The following is a 20,486-nucleotide window of genomic DNA, read 5'->3' on the forward strand; positions in this document are numbered from 1 at the left end:
GTCAGTGGTCTGCACCAGGGGTTAGCATCCTGCATCCCAAGGACTACACCCAGCCTGGCCCATGGGTTTGTGCATGGATATGGCTTCTTGCACACTACGCTGGCAGAATGGATTCGCTGTGACAGAGACCTAAAGGCCTGACAACGCGAAACTATTTATGACCTGGCTTTTGGCAGAAAAGTTCGGCCACCTCTGTTCTAAGCACATCAATGAAAAAAACAGATTGATAATTTTGATTAAAAAGTCAGAATCTACTATGTGCTATTTATAGGAAAAATGCTTTAAATATAAAATTATGAAGAAGTTAAAAGGACAATAAAAGAATTTTAAAAAGGTACACTAAAACCAATAAAATTTTTAAAAACAATCTTAGTGGCATTGTTTCAGGGAAAGTAGACTTCAGAATAGGAAATATTATCAGGGATAAAAAAGATCAATAAGGACATAATGATAAAAGGGTCAGTTCATAGCTATGTACCTAATAAAATAACTCAAAATATACTGGGTGAAGAATCCTGGAGCTTTTTAAAAATATTAAATAAATCCAATGTCATACGTGAAGATTACAACACTGATTTTGGAAACTGGTATAAATAATATAAAACCAGTAAGTGTATAAAAAGTGTGAATATCACTATCAGTCAGTTTGAATATATATGTATGTAAAACTGTATATATATTATTTTTGACTGTTCACATTGAAAATATTTTTGAATTATAAAAATAATAACAATGCAGGAAAATTGAAACAGACTCATTATTCTGTTTCAGTTACATAATAATTGTTGACTGTTCATGGTAGAATCAACACTGTATATCATTTCCTAGGCCATTATAATGTTCAGTAAAGAGGATTGAAATAAAATCAAATATTTCACTCTCTGACCAGAGTGATAATGAGCTAGAGATCACAAACACAAAAGTGGGTGGAAATGGCCAAATGCCTGGGATTTATATTTGACCTGGGGATTCGCAATAAACCATGGAACAAATAGCTAATCACGAAAGGATATAGAAATATTTTGAATTGAAGGAAAATTGAAATCTAACATAAACAATTTATAGAATAACACTAAACTGGTGTTTGGGGAAAGTTTATGCCTTTAAAGTTATCCAATTAGTGATTTAAACTCTGATCTTCAGAAACTAGGAGAAGAACAAACTATATCAAAAAGAAAGAGAAAAATGGAATTAAGATCAGTGCCCAAATGGTGCTGTGCCCAAAATAAATCGGATTTTAATATACTATTAGTGAATAATTGGAAACTGCCAGTTAAAAATAGCATCAACATTATGAATACTTACATTTAAATGTATTAGCAGAACCATGACAATAAAATGTTGATGAGACAAGAAAAAGAAGACTTTAGTAAATAGGGTGATGTACTGTGTCCATGGATCAGAAGACTCGATTCATAACTCTGTTGTTTTCCTAAAATTCTTGCAGGTACTAGAGAGTTTATAGATCTGACAATATAAATGGAGGGAGATAGGCCACTAGATAAATGAAAGCCAGAGGATTGTTAGATAGGTAGGTAATATATATGTGTATGATTTCAGATAGCAAGTGATGTGGAGAAAATTAATTACATATTTACCTTATATGTAATATAGCTAATTCTATGATAAATCATATTTCTTTGGGAAGCACCCTCTATTTGTTGCTGATATAAAAATGATTCATGCTTTAGATGCAAGTAAAGCAGAATGTTCTCTTTTCCTTTGCCAAACCCCTTATTTATTGATATATTGAGTTCTTATCATTGAAGCACCTCTAAAACCAATATAGAATAGAATAGGTAAATGTACTCTTAAATTGGAGGGGTATTTCCACAGATTTCTAAACAAGTAAATAGAAATTCTTGATAGTTGAAAGGCAGTGTCAACTTCATTATAGTATTTTACTTTGTTAGCAATAACTTTAAATATATTAAACATCTCTATGTCTGTTTATGAATATTCCTTAGAGGTTCTTTTACTACAAGGAATGGAATAAAACACGGAAATATACAAAATCACTTATATAAGCTGAAATGCATGAAAGGTATTTTTTTATCTATACATCCACACAGAAAGTGTATGTGTGTGTGTCTTCGCGGGGTCCGTGGTACAAAACTCAGAGAGTTGAAGAACAGAGGCACGATGCGCCACATGTCCCTGTTCTTGTCTTCTGGTCGGGTTTTGTTTCTAACGAAAGAGGAGGGTTCATGAGATTCAAGGCACAAGCCAGAGTGAGTCACAGAACCTCTGAGAAGGCCCTTCTCCATTCCACTACAACCTCTCACATACATGGTGGGAGCACTGGAGATGGGGGTGGGGGAGGGAGGTGGCGGTAGCTGAGAGCTCTCGGTTCCAGTGGGGCAGCAGGAACACCTGCGACTCCCAGGTGAACGGTAGGATAATGAAGTGTGACAACGGCAAGCACCCAGTGAAGTGAAGTGCAATCAGTAAATAGGTGAAACAGCTCATTTATTTTTTAATTTTTCATCATCTTACCTTTTTCCTGTGTAATATTATCCACACTGTTCCACACTTTCTCATTTAACAATGTATCCTGGAAATCCTTCTATACCAGCACGTTAAAATTTTCTTTGTATGATCGTATCACTAGATGGATATTTCAGATGATCCCTTAAAAAGGCAAATATTTAGCAGGCCCTGTCTTTAATTACAAAATCGCTTTTCATTGATTATCAAATAAAAGGCGGTAGTGAGCACAGGGATATGCACTCATAACATCTCCACATTAAATGATTATTAAATAATTGTGTGAACAGTTGATTAATATTAACCTCCTTTCTCAGAATGCAGTGGCTCCCGCAGACTGGTACCAGGACTGTCCTTGTCACTGTGTCATCCCTAGACACCATCCCAGAGCCTTGCTCACTGGTTGAATGAATGAATAAGTAAACGAATGCGCTTCCTGAGTTTAAATTTGGAGTTGCCAAGAAAGCAGTAGATGCAAATTTACTATATAAAGATTTTGACCTCGTGGTGGTAGAAAAGACTGACTTTGTACAGAAAAATCCCAGCAGTATGAAAAGGGAGAAAACCTGAATATAAACACAGATGAGTGGCAAGCTTCTCATGCCACACTTACAGGTTTGGGGAGGACGATCGTTCGGCCCCTGGTCTGCCTCACATTCAGTTCATCTGCCCAAGGGAATTCCTAAGGTGGATTTCTTTAACGTCTGTTACGATTTCCCAGACTTCCTCTTGTGCCCCCTTTGACTACTTCAGTTCCGGACCCTTCTTTATAGGAACACTGTGCCTGTCTTTCTGCAATTCTAGTGATAAGATAACATTGAATTTTACCTTTCATTTCTAAGTTTATTGACGCTTATCTTCCTGCTGTTGGTGCTTTCAACCCCTGCTGTCTTCCTCAGCTGCCTGCTAATCTCTCCTGATAGTTACCTTCCTGACAGACCGCAGCTCTCTACACAGACCCTGATTTGCTCCAGCTCCTCCCACCTGATGATCTTTGCTACTGAATGTTTTCAAAAACCATATGCTGCAGAGTGTCAGGAAGTTCTGTCAAATTTTATGAAATATTATGAATAACATAATTGAATCCTCCTTGCTCACATCCCTTTCCTCTTTAGATTTCCATATATCTCTATCCCAGGTGTTCCTGTGGTTCATGGCCCCTTCGAAGAATAATTTAGAGAATATAAAGACTAGTTTTTACAAATAAATAATAATTCATTAGACTCACTATAAAATTGGCACTATTCTGTGTACTTTGAAGGTATTTTTACAATTTTAATAGTAGTCTTGCCAAGTAGGAATTATTGTGCCATTTTCCAGAAAAGGAACAGCCAGACACTATGAATCTCTACTGATTGAATTCATATCCTATACATCTTCGGATAGATGTATAGGATCTATATATCTCTGAAAGTTATAGAAATAAATAATGTTTCCTCATTACCTGTACCTCTCAGAACTATGGGACTAACTGAACTTTCCCCCTTTGCCACACGTGGAGTGAATAAATAATTCCATAATATTATTTTTAGGTGTTCTAGAAAATACAAAAAAGGAATTTTCAGGGTTTTCTCTATTTAAAAAATTGGTAGAAAAGTCCCAGCATTTTCTTAGCTTAACCACATAAAAGACTTTGGCCGTGACTGAGAACACCACAGAGGGCAGGACTCTTACTTCAGGAAGCAAAAGCAGCATTAAATCTATATTGGTGATGTGCCTTTGAACTTACAGTGTAGCATTATCCATGTCCCAGCTACATGTGCCCTTCTTAGCATACTCTCTACACTGTCACCAGATAGAAATTTCTGAGTAAAAATATTACACTATCTTCATGTAAAAATCCTTCTGTGGTTCTCCTTTACCTTGGTTAAGCACAGACTTTTTACTGTGACATACAAGATGCTTCAGAATTTATATCCTTCTGGGTCTCCAAACAATTAACACCCCCTTCTCCATGTCCTGCTTTCTGGGTTCCAGCCACATGACTGAGAGTTAGTTATTCTTGTGTATCTTGCTATGATTTCGACAAAATAATGGTATAGATCACATACCATAGCAATCATATATTTACCTGACCACCTGTCTTTGCTATGGCAAATCTTCAACAAACATGTTTGTATCTCAGTGGGTGGCACATAGTTGGTAAGTTGTAAGTATGTTCGAATTTTTTCCAGACAGATGGCTTGCACAATATTCTTCTTTCTTTTTAAAATATTTATCTTCAATATGAATGAAGGCCTCTGTGTCTGAATTTTTGCTTCCTAAAAGAGAAGACACTATAGAAACACAAAATAATTTTTATCAATACCATGCTGCCAGCTCCATCTTGTTACTATTTACTCTAAACTATTTTTAAATATCCCAATACCAACACAAATACCAAAAAAATAGAAGAAGACCCAACCTGGTGTGACTGTTCAGAAATGACAAACCACGGACATTTTGAGAGATGAGCACATTTGATGGCATCGAGAATTCAATTTGTGTACAATTAGGGGCAAAAAAGTCTTAGGATCACCCCAAGTATTATTCAGTGTTTGGTTTTCAGCAAGTCATAAATTCAGTTCAAAAGAGAATCTCAAAGGGCAGATTCCCAACCATGATTTGCAAATTGCCCAGTCTCCTTTGAAAGCTCCTTTTTGCTGGAGTGGGGAGCACTTCACCATAGTGCTTCCTAGTTTCCAGAAATGCTCTCCTGTCCCCACTGTTTCAACTTTACATTAATGCCAAGTCCTCTTGATAGTGACTGACATACCATCTCTTTAAATAGCAGCGGTCACAGAGAAGGCCAGTTCTTGAAACAACAGTCATTCTAAAGGCACAGATGTTTCTGTGGCATCCACAATCGTACCCCGTCTCACAAACAATACTTGGCATTTGCATCAGCAGCCTGCATGTGTTGAGTATTGTGTAGTGTCAGGGAATCTTGGCAAGTCTCTTGGGTACCAATGAAGATAGCCAACATTGTCATCTTGTTATTCCTATGAGGGGGAAGGAAAAAAACAAAAGTTTTGAATTCAATATTTGAATGAATTAAGGAGTGAATAGAAAGTGTTAAAGTGAGACCAACTCTCATCCCCAATTTGCCCATAAGAGCCTCTTTTCCCAATAGCAAAGTGTGTTATTTCCTTGAATGTTTGACAAACTGAAATCATCTTTAAGTGAAGTAGATTCTGGATTCTTTTTTAAAAGACAGTAGGTAAATTATTTATTCATAATAATTTGGAAGATACTACCTTTTAGGAATCGAATAATGCAGCCAATATTTATGAGAAGACTACTACATATCCAGTGAAGTAATAAAAACAGAAACTATAAATATGGATTTCTTTTTCACTGCCACTAAGCAATTCAAAATTAAGTAGAAACATGGAGAGGCACATTTATAAGCCAACTATTACAATTTGAAACGTATATACTGTGTTATACTCTTTATATGCAAGTCTAGGAAATGTAAACTTATACATGTATATATACGACATATAAAAAGGGTATCACATAGTATTTGTACTATGCATTATAATGTCAGACATGATACCTTAGATGAAAGTTGGCTCTTTTCTATCAGAATTTCATTGAAGACTATAAGAAACAACTAACATATTTCAACATCTTGAGATTTCTCTACCATGTTCTCTAGCCTTCTAGGTTTGGTATGCATGTAAACTGAAGTCCAGATAAAACATTAACCATCTCTTTTCCTAAATTGTGAAAATGGAGTTCTCTCTTCGACCCTCAAAGGATCTCCAATTTATCTGATCTCAACCAGTTCCTTGTATTGGAGTATGTTACTTTCAACACTGACATCCTAGTCTCAATTTCTATATATTTTGTTAATTATTTTACTTGAAAGTCAATAGAAATTTAACTTAAGCTAACTAAAATAGGACTATTTATTAATTCTTTTGTCTTGGAAGTTCAGGAGTGGATAAACTTTCAGAGTCAGTTGGGTGCAGAGACACAAACAATGCTGTGAACGTCTTCTTGTTCTGCTGGCTTCTAAGTACTGGCTTCATTCCAGTAAGTGATTCTGATGCAGATAGTCTGTGGAACAAATCTGAAGAAAAACTAGTCTGAGTTATGATGTGCTTTAGAAGGCACCTTGTGAGCCAAGTCAACAAGTCAACATAGAGGCCGTAAGTTCCTTTGTAGAAGTAGTGGGGTCAGGGTGTGTAGACTAGAAAAGTGTAAGGGAGCATGGCATAAAGAAAGGGTAAAGAAGATAGAAATAAACTTTACCTGTGTCAAAGCTTCCACTGAAGTTATTTCTGCATTGTAGGTACACAATCTTACCTCTTTTGATCTCTCTTTGTGGTGTCTTACAAGGACAATGAAAGGGAATGAACCTTTCTCTGATTAATATGGGAACTGCTTCATCAATGAACAAGAATTGAAGTTAGGTGATGGGCTTCTTCCTTTACCCAATGAAAACTTCTCATTCTGGGTAATGTTGGGAATTAAATTGTCACCACAACTTGGAGGAAGGAACTTAGTCCTTCCTCCAAGGACTAAGTAAATTTGGGCCCATAGGATACTGAGTACAAGTGAGAAAAAGGCTTAGGAAGCAAAAATCATTTTATGAATTTTTAAAAATTATTCTGCAATTTTTCTTTATTTGACTGCTTGCATTTTATCACTATAATTCTTTCATGAATATGCATGAATTTTTATTTTGGACCATATAATAAGTACTCCCTCAGTACAAATTCCTAAGCATGATTTTACTAGATCAAAGTATATAATCATTTTTATGCCAAAAAAGTAAAATTTGCTTTGTAAAGAGAATAAATAGCACATACAATTAGATGTATATATAATTAGGTATGTCCAGAAAATATCCAGCCATGTACTAATGAAAAACAGACATTTATTAAAGAAGATACAAAATACAAGAAACATTGTACACAGGACAATGACCCCTCAATCCCCTTCAAAGTAGGCACCTTGGTACCTCACATAGTTCTAATCGTCATCAGCTAACCCATTGTATTTTCCTGAATCTCATCAATGGTCTGAATTCTCTTTCTTTTTAAAAGTGATTTTCATTTTGGGAAAAGCCAGAAGTTGCAGGGCACCACATCTGGGCTGTAGGGGGAATGAGTTGATGGCCACACAGTACACATGCTCACTCAATAGCGTCTACCACCCCCACTGACTAGTACAGCGAAGTTGTCATTGTTCGCACATGCGCATTCCAGTCCACTCTCCTTGGCTGCCAGGTTACATCAATGTTGCACGTAAACAGTTCTTGTTATATTAATAACAGTTGGATTTTTTCTGGATAAATAACATGTATATAATATATAGAATTACATGTAGCATATATATTTATTACATATTATATGCATGTATGATATAATATTGGGTTTTATTTGTATTTCATTGATGATGAGTAGGTATCTGAGTAAAGTACTTCTTTATAAATTTTATTTGTTTATGTATATTGTATATTTATGTACCTTACCGATTTTACTTATGTCACATTAAAATCTCCTAATATTATTATGAACATTTTAACAGTATGGTTCAAGAGTTTTAAAATATTACTTTTAACTCTTATGCTTTATTAATAAGTAAAATATAATTTTTCATGAAGTTTTTTGTTCTTTTGGGGAGAAAAATTTAAATATACAGTTCCTGCCCATATATCCAAACTCCTGTCACACCATCATGAACTGTGTGTCCTTCTTGTAAAGTACCATTTCTTTCTCATTTCAAGTAAAAGGGAAAGAGAAAGAGAGAAGGAAAATACACTGACTTATTTTTAATGGTTATTTCTGGGTAGTTGGATTTTGGGTAACTTTAATTTCCTTCTTTATTTTTGGGGGGACATTTACACAGTGGAATACTACTCAGCCATAAAAAAGAAGAAAGGTTTACCCTTCGTGACAGTATCAATCGACCTGCAGAACATTATGTTAAGTGAAATAAGCTAGTCAGAGAAAGAGAAATACTGTATGATCTTACTCATATGTGGAATATAATGAGCAAACTGAAGTCACAAGCAAAACAGAGCCAGACTCAGAGATAGAGAGCAGGATGACAGCTAAGGGGCAGGGAGGGTAGGGTGTGGAGGGATTGAGCAAAAAAGAAAAAGGACCCATGGACATGGACAACAGTGTGGCAATTGCAGGGTAGAGTATAAGGGGGACTAAAGTGTAATAGAAAAAATTTTAAAAATCATTACAGAATAAGAAAATTTCAACTAAATTTTGTAATCCATTAAAGTCAATAAACTGAAAAAGAAAAAAATCCAAATGGTCAAAGAGCTGAACTCAATGGCCTGGCCTAGTTCAGCTGGTGCCCTTCTCTGGAAGAAGAGACAATAGGTGCTCCATATTGATGTGCCCCCAGGGGTGGTGAGAAATGGTAGAAAGGGTATATTTCTATGGGCCATTTGTCAAAGTTCTTACAGGAGCCTCTTTCAGGTACAAACTGCACATTGTAGAAGTCATGCCTGGAGTCCCCAGGAATTATAGAAGTCAAGCTGGAGTCCAGCTAATTGTGCATGAAGCCAAACTCACCTCATGGCTAATAGTTGAAAGTCAAGCATTATAAAAATGTTAGATGATAATTGAAAACCATTATAGATTTTTCTCCTGATGACACATAAGTGGCTTTGGATGATGTAACTGTCCAAATACAGGAGCATATTTTGTGGTCAATATCCTTCTCTTTTATGATGGTTTTATCTTAAGAAAAACATAAGAGACCTCCACTCTCTTCATGACACTCAAGGTTTTACAAGTGGTATTCTGGAAAAACAGAGTCTAGGTTGGGTCCCAATAGCTCTCGATCTGCTGCCCCCTGATTTTTTCCAAGAAATCCCTCAGGGGTAGAGTAAATGGTGTTTCAGATGTTGGGGAATGAGGAGAAACAGAACTGATGAGCAAGCCTATGAAAAAACTGAGTCACTGGGATGAAGTTCAATAAAATGGGCTAGGATTCCTTTTTTTGGGAAAAAAAGGAGAAAATAACCTTTCACTGTACTTAAAAGTAAAGATCTGGTTTGACCATACAGAGAACACTATTTCCTTTTTTCACCATTTTGACTAGAATGATAGTACACATGTGTTTAGCTTGCATGCTATGGCAGGTATAGTTCCCCAGCTCCACTGCATTTGGTTCAATTTCGAATTAGAGAAATCATGATGCTCAGGACACAGATATTTAAGTAGGGCAAGGAGGACCTGAAAAAAACTCAATCAAAAGTGAAAAAAAATGTTTAAAACATATAAATCACAAAAAGAACCTAAAAAAATCTATCTCAAGATATTGACTGTTTGCTATACCCACCTACTTGAGTATCAGCTTTCTCATCTGTGACCAAAGGGGTTGAGGTGAATGGTGGGATTTTCTTGGGTGGAAAATTCATATCATTCTAGAGAAAGAACTATCTCTTCCCTTTTTAAAAACTGTTAAACCTTTCCACTTAACTAGAATTTTCACCTCAACACTCTAAGAATCCCCTTCAGGACATTGATTCTTTGTTCTCTCTCCCTTTTCTTGTAACTTTATTTCTCTCTTTCTCATAGGGTTGGCCAAAAAGACCATATGTGTTTTTTTTTCTGTAAAACTAAAAGACACATTTTTCATTTTCACCAATAACTTTACTAATTTGGATATTTTGGACATGCTATCTCCCATCTGGTATAACATTGGTTGTTTTCAGTTAATGTCTGAATTTGTTTGCTACCAACTTAAACTATACTACCCAACAATGGACCATCATCGTCCAGTGAGAAATCTCTAGCATGAAACTTTGCAAACCACTTTTGACACATTTGATCAGTCACAACACCTTCTCCACATACCTGAAAAAGTTTTGTGTTTCAGTTGCATTTTCACCTTTCTTGAAATAATAAAGCATAATATGCTGAAAATGTTGTGTATTTTCTTCCATCTTCAATGTTAATGTAGCTACACAAAAATTCACCAATTTTGATAATTTTTTGAAATGTACACTGATATGACAGCTGCCATAATACTATCTCACAAAACTGTTTTGAATGAAGTTAATGACAACTAAGCCGTTGTAAGGAAAAAAAACAAGTGAACTTTTTGGCTGGCCCAATATATTTTTAATTTCTCCTCTACTGACCGTTTTCTCAGGGAATAAACGTACTATCATTCTAAAGTAATAATAATTAAAGACAACCTCCCCTCAAATTTTATGTCTTTTGTTCCAGTATGTTATTTCTTTCTTGACTTTCTTTTTTTTTTTTTTTGCAATTCCTATTAACATACCCATGACAAATTTCACAGATATAAAACAAATATTTCAAAAATTTATATGGAACCATAAATGACACCAAATAGCCTCAGCAATTTCAGAAAGAAGAACGAAGTAGGAGGGATCACAGTACCTGACATCAAACTGTATTACAAGGTCACTGTAACCTTTGACTTTCAAGGAACTTTACCCGTATTTAACTGTGTTAATTCAGTCTTCACAGGATAGCCACTATACAGAAAGGCAGCATGAATTGGGCTATTTTTTAAAAAAATTATTGAGGTGACATTGATTAGTAACAGTATGTAAGTTTCAAGTGTACAATTCTATATGTCATCTCTATATTGCAAAATCATTTCTAACTCAATCAGGTGTGAGGAAAGGCCCAAAGAAGACTAACTTCTCCAAATCTTTTCTCCAATATAAAATTACACTTCATTAGAATAAGTTGATGCCCGAAAATGGTAAAACCTAACAAGACAAATCTGTCATGATTTGTACACTACAAATCAAATATACAGGCACAACATCTAAGTGCATTTAATTCAGCTCTTGCCCTTTGACTTCATTCAATCCCTAGCTCTCCTTACACAGGCTTGGTCCAATGTAATTATCTATATTCACTCTTCAAGTTTTTAAGTTATGGTTCCACACCCCACTGACTCTACTTTTACCAAGATACTAATAATTACCTAACTGGTCAACCTGGTAGATCCCTTTTTGTTCTCATTTTATTTGGCCTTATAATGGTATCCGGAACTTCTTATAACTTCTATTCTTTTGATTTCCGTGAGCCACAATTATTCTGCTTTGTTTTTTCTTACTTTTTTCTAGATTTGCTCTATTGAGAGCAAAACTTTTTAAAATCTACATTTGATATTCTTCTCTTTTCACTCTGTATAATCTCCATAGGTGGATTTATCGATTAGTCCAACAGTTTCACTTATGGTTTATATATGTAACACATTATATATTACATGTGTAAATATGTTTATATGTGTAATATATAGTTACATGTATGGTTATATACATATATGTGCACACACAAATTTACATGCTTATGCTTATATATAAAACATATTTTATACATGTTACATATTTCTGGACCAGATTTCTTTTCTGGTACTGCGTGCAGCCTGTACAATATTATAATTTCTTAATAATGTTTAGATCAGTGAAAAAAAGAACTATATCACAATGTCACAGTAAAATAGTCAGTTGAAAACGAGGCAAGTGTTTTTCTTTCTTTTTTTTTTTGCTTTGTTTGGTTACAATAATTAACTTAATTTGAAATGTAACATTACATGAAGAGTTCTGATATGGATTTTTTTAATGTTGTGAAATACCAACTAGTTACTATTTCTCATTACACAGTCTCATAAACATAACGTGTTTATTTCCTCCCATGTCTCTCTTCCTCTCTTAGTTTTAATAATATAATTCTCTGATTTTAGCTGAGTATGTAACTGGTCAGATGAAAACATTTCCCAGAATCCTTTGCACTTAGGTGGGGCATATGACTAAGTTTGAATCATGGGATGTGAACAAAAGTGATGTGTACAACTTCCTGGTCACCTCCTTAAATGCCCGGCCATGGGCTTTCTTTTATGTTGCATATCACTGAAACTTTAACAGGGTAGTGATAATCTGGCTGCTTTAATTGTGCAGACTAGGCTAACCCCCTAAAAAAGTGATGGAGCAACATAGAATGAATTCAGAGCCCTGGATAACCTTGTAGGACCGAGTTGCTTCCCTAGCATGGATCCCTGACAATTTTGGACTAGTACATGAGTGATCAATAAAACCTCCATCGTGTTTGTGCAGTTATTTTAGTGTCTTTGTAATTTATGGCATCATATCCTGTACCCTAACTGATACACTTTCTTCTTGCCAATTTAATCAGTCTCCATAAAAGGTCACCAGACTGAATAAGTTAGTAGAACTCTAGAATAGTGAAATGATTGGTGCATGACACAGAAATATGTGTGGCATTAGTGTTTGGAATGGGAGGGAGAGAGACCCAGCTAGAAACAGCTTGTGGTAACTGACAAAACCCATGATTGCACACACTTTGCTTGCAAAAAAGGTCAGCTCTGCTCAAACCATTGGTTTTATCTGTTGGGTTCTGCTGGGATCTGTTGGGATATCTTGGGATCTGTTACAGAAGTAAAGTCTCTCTTCTGACCAGAAGTAATACATCCTATTAACCTGAGGTTTCACAGACCACTGAGTTTAGCTCCCAAACTTTCCTCTGTTACCATATTACAGGAAACCTCCTTCGTATTTCTAATAGGAAAAGGATTTATCCTCCAAGGAGGCTCTTCCTTTTCCCCCTTATTATCAAGACCAGATGAGAGGCAGGAATAAAAATCAGCAATACAAGTCAGTAAGTCTCTCTTTTCAAAAAGGTGTGATTATGTTCAGTAATCGGAGCCAAAATGTTAATAGGATCTGAGACAATCCTGCAGCCAGGTCACTAACCCATGGGCAAGCCACGGACTTTGCTAGCATATCCCAGAGCTTTGTAACCAGTGTAGCCAAAGGAGAAATAGTTTCTCAACCAGGAAACTCACTCCTGTTGTTATATTCTTTTCTTTGTGGTGTTAGAAATTATTTTATGAACCATCTTTGAACACTTCCTAAATATATCTTTTTCATCCTATGGCAACATGGAAACTCTTTTCATGCCCACATAAAAAAAAAACCCATCACGTTAATTCATCCCTGATGAACTATTGCAATAACATTTTTTACTGGTCTCTACCTAAAATCATACCCTACCCAATCCAATCATTTACCACAGGTTAAAAATATTGCATTGCTGTCATCAGAGTCACTCATTAGTTTTTTCCCACCTAAACCCTTGCATTCTTGCCCGTCATTCTCCCTAATGGGACTACTGCCTTCCTCTCTAGTCCATTTTCTCAGCACATTGACCACTGTGCTTCGTTCTTTAATCACACGGACTACACGTTGGATACTTCCTTTATCCTTCATGTTCTTTCCTTGTGAACCCACTTCTCCAGATTCAATTGGCAATAATCATGTCAAAAGGTGCCTCTTAATCTTTTCCTAAACACCATTCTGCCTCCTTCAACTCCCACTTCTATCAGCACAGTGGAACCAACCCAAACCACCTTTCCTCCTCTTTTCGCACTTTATGCCTTATGCCCGTTTAACATATTACCTGTAATATTGAAATGCTTTTGTGAATTTCTTAACAAAATTTGTTTCATTGCCCAAAATAATACTTAGCACATGATGGGTACTCAAGAACTGTTTGCTGACTGCATAAATGAATTTATTAGAAAAGGCGATGAAATTATTATTTTAGCAAATATGAAATAGGTTCTTAGAAAGATGATGGTTTGAATCATACAATTTAAAAAAATACCAGAGAGTATTTTATGACTAACATTAGTATTGACACTGATTTGCTGAGAGGCCCAAAGGGTCATCTAGCCAAGCAACCAGTTTACTTAATTCACCAAGTTTACCACAGTTTATACTTTAATCTATTTCTAGCCTACAGCGCTGCAGGGGGGATGGATTGGCAAAGCCTATGCAAGGTTTGTGGAACTTTGATCTGAGGATATCAGTATCTTCAAATCCTCCTCTTGTCCGTTGCCTCCTCTCCTCCCGCCCTGCCAGCTCTGCACTAAAGAGTCTCCAGAATTGGCAGCAGAGGCCGGAGATGTTTCGCCTCTAATCTTCTGTCTGTCCTTCTGCCGGCAGAGGGGCCCCTTGCTCCGCCCTGGTTTTCAAGTTCCAGTATCAGGGAGCTGGCACAGAGACCAGTGAAGGTTTCTTAATTACCTATTGTAACAGCAAAATAAAAGCTGACCTACTGACCCTTCACAGAAAGCTTCAGAACAGATAAACCTCTCTTGAGATTAACCTTAAGTATTGTAAGGGCCTAAACTGTTGAACTAGACAAGTTTGTTTTTGTAAGTAAATATAAAAATATGGACATTTTTTCAATCAGCAGCATTTAGAAAGAATTCTGGAAATGCTTAAATGTTGGGGAAATGAGGAGGAAGCTTCAAAAAGATGAAAAAGAAAATATAAAATGATAGCACATATGAAATGAAATTTTAGTTATAGTCATAAGGACAAAATTTAAGAGAAGAACTAAGTGATTACTTAGTTCTTCTAAGGTTAAACAAATTGAACATCCTTTTTAAAGTGGATTTCACAGGTGATATTTGTTAAATCTGTTCAATAACATTCCTTTAAGAATAATGTTTTATATCTATGATAGTATTAATCATCATCGATAAGATCTTGGTGGATTGATACATTCTTTAAGTTGGATTTTCAACAAAATGATGCTTTGATCATTTGCTTTTTGAGGGTTGAAAACTAGAGCCCACTAGAGTAAAGATTGTGTGTGCTGATGGCCAACCTGGGGAAGAGACATGAGTATCTTCCTCTTGCAATCTAACTCTCTTTGAGTGTTAGGCATTCATTGTCCATGTTGCTCCTCATAGTCTCATAATACAGGGTGGGGGCAAAAGTAGGTCTACAGTTGTCTGTATGGAAAATAGTACAATAAGTAATAAATAATAAAACAAGATAAACTCTGTGACTTGTGTACTCACAGCTGTAAACATTTTCAGATAAAAGAAAGGAAGAATTTCTACCAACATAATAGAGCTTTAAAATAAGGAGAAATTGAGAATGAGAAAACAGAAACAATCCTCATGGGATAGCTGCGAAATTTACTCTATAGATTAATTAATATTAATTTGAACTGCAAGAAGGTTACCTTCCCGAGGCTATGCAAAGGGTAAATTTCTACTGTTAATTTCTCCTCCATCTTTCTCTCTCTCTCTCTCATTCTCTGCTTCTTATTCATTTAGAAAGTCAAGATTTTCTTAGGCCTGCTTTGGATGGTATATATCTCCTCATCTTCCATACTTAGTCTAAAATCCAGAGCCATTCTGCTAATGACACATTGGTTCTGGGTTTTATGAGTGCTCTATTCCAGTGAAGTTTTGGATGTTCCCATACAAAACTACTCTTTTCGCATTCTGTGTTGTATTCCCATGGCATCTTCCTCATTTTGAAATCAGGCAATAATGGTACTTAAATTTATTTTATCATTGCGTACCAACTATTTGGTAAGTGCTCGAAATGTCCTATCGGGGCAGTGAGTCATATAGAATTCCCAAAAGAATCAGCAGGGAAATGGCACTCACATGAGAGCCTGTTTGCCCACCCACAGAGGTTTTACCACAGGAATTTCTACCCTGACTTAGGCAGACATGAATGATCTCCTCTCTAGTTCCCAGTATTGGGCAACTATTCTTTCTAGACTCTCTAAAGGGCAGGCTGATACTGAATCATGGCTGACAAAGGTTAAAGATTACAATTAATTTTCAGCATGTAAAATCTTAGTCCAGGAGCATGTTCTAACCAAGGGGAACCGAGTCCTGGTGGTCAGGAATGCTGTGTGTTACTGGAGAGTTGCTGAAATAGCGAGGGAGAGATGGAAAGTGTTTCATCCTGATTCTGCAACAACCTCTTCCTTTACATGGACAGTTAAAGAAGCCAAAGCCTTGTCTAGTTTTTAGTATCAGTTTCTGCAGTTCTTCCTGCCATCTACAGACGCTGATAAAATGCATGGGAACCTGATTTGCTCTTTGTCTCTGGTGATACCGGTATTCTAGAGGAAGTATACGTATGTGAGCGATGCAAGACAGGTACAAAAGCCCAAAATAGCTGTGGAGGCAACTATTTGTAGAATTCTGTTTAGATAACTTAGTCTAATGTAACATGTGAATTTCACATTCTGTGAGATTTCAACCTGGAGAATACAAGTGACTATTTCAGGAAGAAAGGGAAGTGTTATTTTTTTTGCCTATGGGTTAAATGTGGAATTGAAAACTTTTAACATTTGTTTAACATTAACATAATCCTAGGAAAGTAATAGTATTTTCTTAGCTTGAAAGACACAAAATGAAGAATTAGGAAGTTGAAATAACTTGTCTGAGTCACATGGCTCACAAACAGCAGAGCCTCATTAGGGATTCAGATCAATTTGATTTAGCTGTCACCATTTTGACTGTAATGTAACAGATTTGACAAATTGGACACTTCTTTCTATCAGTCCACCAAGTGCTTCAGAGAATCTGCTAACCTTCTATTTTAAGGGCATCACTTCTAAGGGTACCTAAAACTACAACGCCTTCCATAATTTTATAGTTCAAATATTTATATTTAAAAACAATGTTATAATAGAGTGATAGATTCAATACATACAGAATAAAGTTGTACTAATAAAATGTCACTTTTAACTCTTATCTTGGGCTTCTGTATAATATATTTAAGGCTACTCTCACAGGCTGACGAAAAAAAGAAAGAAAAAATAGAAAAGAAAGAAAGAAAAGCCAGAAAGAAAAGAATGGAGGGAAAGAAGGAGGGAGGAAGGAAGGGAAAGAAAGGAAGAGAGAAAAAAGTATTTCCAGTTCTCAGGGTTTCTAGACAGACTTGGCTAGTGTGTGGCAATATAATTAAGAGTAATGTTTTGACTTCTTGATTCTCTGTCCTCTAATCATTTTTGGTAATATATTATTTCATTCAATTATTAAACTCCAGAAGTTATTAATTGATTCTTATTTTAAAATTTGTTTTCTCCCTAATTTAATATGGTTGACAGATTGTTCCCTAAAATTAGTGTAACCAAAAATGATCAATTACAGAAGTTATTACTATGCCATAGTTGCCAAATCATAAAGAAAACATAAAAATAAAAAATTATAGCAACAGCATCAACAAGAAAAACTAGCTTTTTAAAAGCCAGTGGGAAAATAAAATTTAATTTTTAAGGGACAATTTTAAATTTCAATAATGTCAGATTCAAATTGCAATAGAAATAAAGGAGAACATCTTGACTGAGACTATTCAGGCATAAAATAACAGTGGAAGACTTTCAAAGGATGGAAAACCCCCAAATTTAGAATTATCCTTACAGAATCTGGTAATCCATGGGGTTTGGAGAAGGTTTTCAGGGAATTTGTGAACAAAGTATGCAAAGACAGTCCACAGTTTTCTCTAGACTTCCTGAGGAATTCATGTTCATTCTTTTTACAGACATTAAATTGAGAAAAAAAATGTGCTTGATTCCTACTCTGTGATTCCCAGATTATCATTTTCTGCCAGAGTAAAATATGAACATTGACATTATTTAGGATAAAATGTATATTAGTGAAGAACACTAATGATTGGATATACCCATTAAACTTCTGAAAGATCATGAAAGAGATTGATTAGACTGAAAAAAATACCTTCAAACCATCTCTCGTGAGTTCAACAAGTCTAAAACCTTTGAGTACAGAAGACCCTGGCTTGATTCAATCTTGTTTTTGCCTGAAAGAAACCCACTTAGCTCATAAAGATGTATCCTCTTTTACTCATCACTCAGTCTTTTAAGTGTAAGTTTTATCCCCATTCCGATGGATATTGTTAGGTTCATGAATACATTCTTTAGTTCCTAAAATGATAGCACAATACATCTTTGTTAATTCTTTCTTTAAATATAATGTGATAAAATGAAATTTTACCTCTAAAATAGAAAGGACTTTCATTTTAATACTGTGATCAACCTCCTGTTCTAAAACATTATACTGAAAGGAGATTCCTCAGTGGGTGTTCTTTTCTTGGATTCTCGAGCTAAAATGTTATTTATTATTCATTTTGAGACCCCATTTTTCTCATCACTGCTGCTAATACCTGAAAGCATATGCCCAAATAAATTTTATTTTTGGAAAGGATTATTATTTCATTCCAATTTTAGATTATTTCCTTAGTACATGACTGAGCCAAGATCTTATATTTCCAATTCAGAAAGAGGGTTATGGAATATTTTGATCTTACTTTCTTAATTTGTTCAGTGGGATTAGAAATGCTCAGAATATCTTTGATTTTCTTCTATTCTACTATAAGATTTATTTTTTCTACAATAAGATTTATTGTATTACTAAGGGATTTTATGTCATTGCTGGTAAGAGTGAAAAATAATAGACCCATATTTATTTGAATTTGGACAATGAGTACACATTTTATTTTACAGTCAGTGGAATGTATCAACAGTGGTAACATTTCAGTGACTATGACATAATGTCTGGAAAGCACAAAGGGAATTTTAGGGATGGGTGCCATTTCAGAGTTGCCCTTCATATCAGATGACAGGGTCCATCACCTACCTTACCTACCATTCAACTAGCCACTCTCGAATGAAAATCTATCAAATTTTAAAGAATCTCTAGTTCCTATCCCAAACATTCCTAGGAATATAATCCTCTTTTTCCTTGATGGTAAACCAGGTAAAACTTAAAATTCTAGCAATACTGAGGAGAGAGGCAGAATAGACATTAAAGTAAGCAAGTAGCAGCATTTACCATCACACAGGGACCAAAACTGGATATATTAAAGAATGAATGAGAAGTGAGGGAGAAACATAGCAGGCATCGAGTTATCAATGGATCAAAATTCCCATGGAGTCAGAGACTACTTCTCACACTTTTTTTAATGACGATTTTTTAATTTTTGTTCAAGTACGATTGTCTCCATTTTCCTGCCACCACCTCCGTCCCCACCTCCCCCCACCTCCCCCCCTCAATCCTAACCCCCTCTGGCTTTGTTCACACTGGTTTTGGATGTTAATATTCTCCTCCTTTCTATAGCTTTCGCTTAGTACTCTGCTCAAAGAAGACATTCAAAATATGTGATCTTATTCAAAATATTGTTTCCTTATAATAATGATTTTCTTAATGATGAAAGCGTCTCTACCAGTGATTTCAATGTATAGTCATTCCTCTGATGGCTTTTCTTTTGACTCACTGCAAATGTCAGAGAGAAGTTATGCTCCAAATGTATCATTAGTCTTCACTGGCTTTTTTTCCATGGGGACAGTCAACATTTTGAGTTTGTGTTGTGTATGAACCATGATGGGATCTGCTCAGCAACACTTCCTGGGGCAGGTGCTGTTAATTAGGTCATACAAACATGTCAAATTCTGTGTGGTCATTTTTCAATGAAAAATAAATGGTAGAAACTTAACTAAAACCATACATTATTCAATACATTTTATTTCTGAGTCTCATCTGAGACATGCTTTTACTTTATTTTCAGGAACTTTTTGCTTCCAACTAAAAGTTGGAGCAGAACAAATGCCCAACTTTGGCAAAAAGCAAAATTGTCTTGAGTCTGATAACAAGTTATATTGGATACAGATATTGGTAACGGGATCCAAAATGTCACAGATTACAAATACAAAGTTATTCTACAGATTCTAAGCAACATTAAAATCAAATTTGGCTTGATCATTCCATTATAACCATGCCTTCCTAGAGTAACAATTTTTTACTGTTTATATAGCTGTATCTGCAAGATAAACTTGCAACTTTAGGGATCCATCTAAAAATACAGCAGCCATTAGATTAGAGAACAGATACTCATGGGCCAAGTCCTAATATGAATTTTAAAAGCCATGGGAAATTTATAAATACAACTGTGCATCAATTAAGCTTCTTTATCTCTATTTTGGCAGGAGAGGAGGAGTTCTGGGTGGTAGGAGCCTGAAAGTCTAGAAAAGATAAAAGATGGTGTTTTCTTCTGTTAATCTCCCTACTCAGTAAACACCAGCTACCTTATGTAATGGATCTGAGATTTCTAAGACATGGCTTCTGAATACGAATCATATTGTGGGTACTTAGCTAAAACTCTGTTCAGAAACGGAGCCCTGTGCTATTTCATCAAACTC

Source organism: Artibeus jamaicensis, unplaced genomic scaffold (genome assembly GCF_021234435.1).
Source record: "Artibeus jamaicensis isolate MK-2021 breed Jamaican fruit bat unplaced genomic scaffold, CSHL_Jam_final scaffold_916, whole genome shotgun sequence".
NCBI lineage: Eukaryota > Metazoa > Chordata > Mammalia > Chiroptera > Phyllostomidae > Artibeus > Artibeus jamaicensis.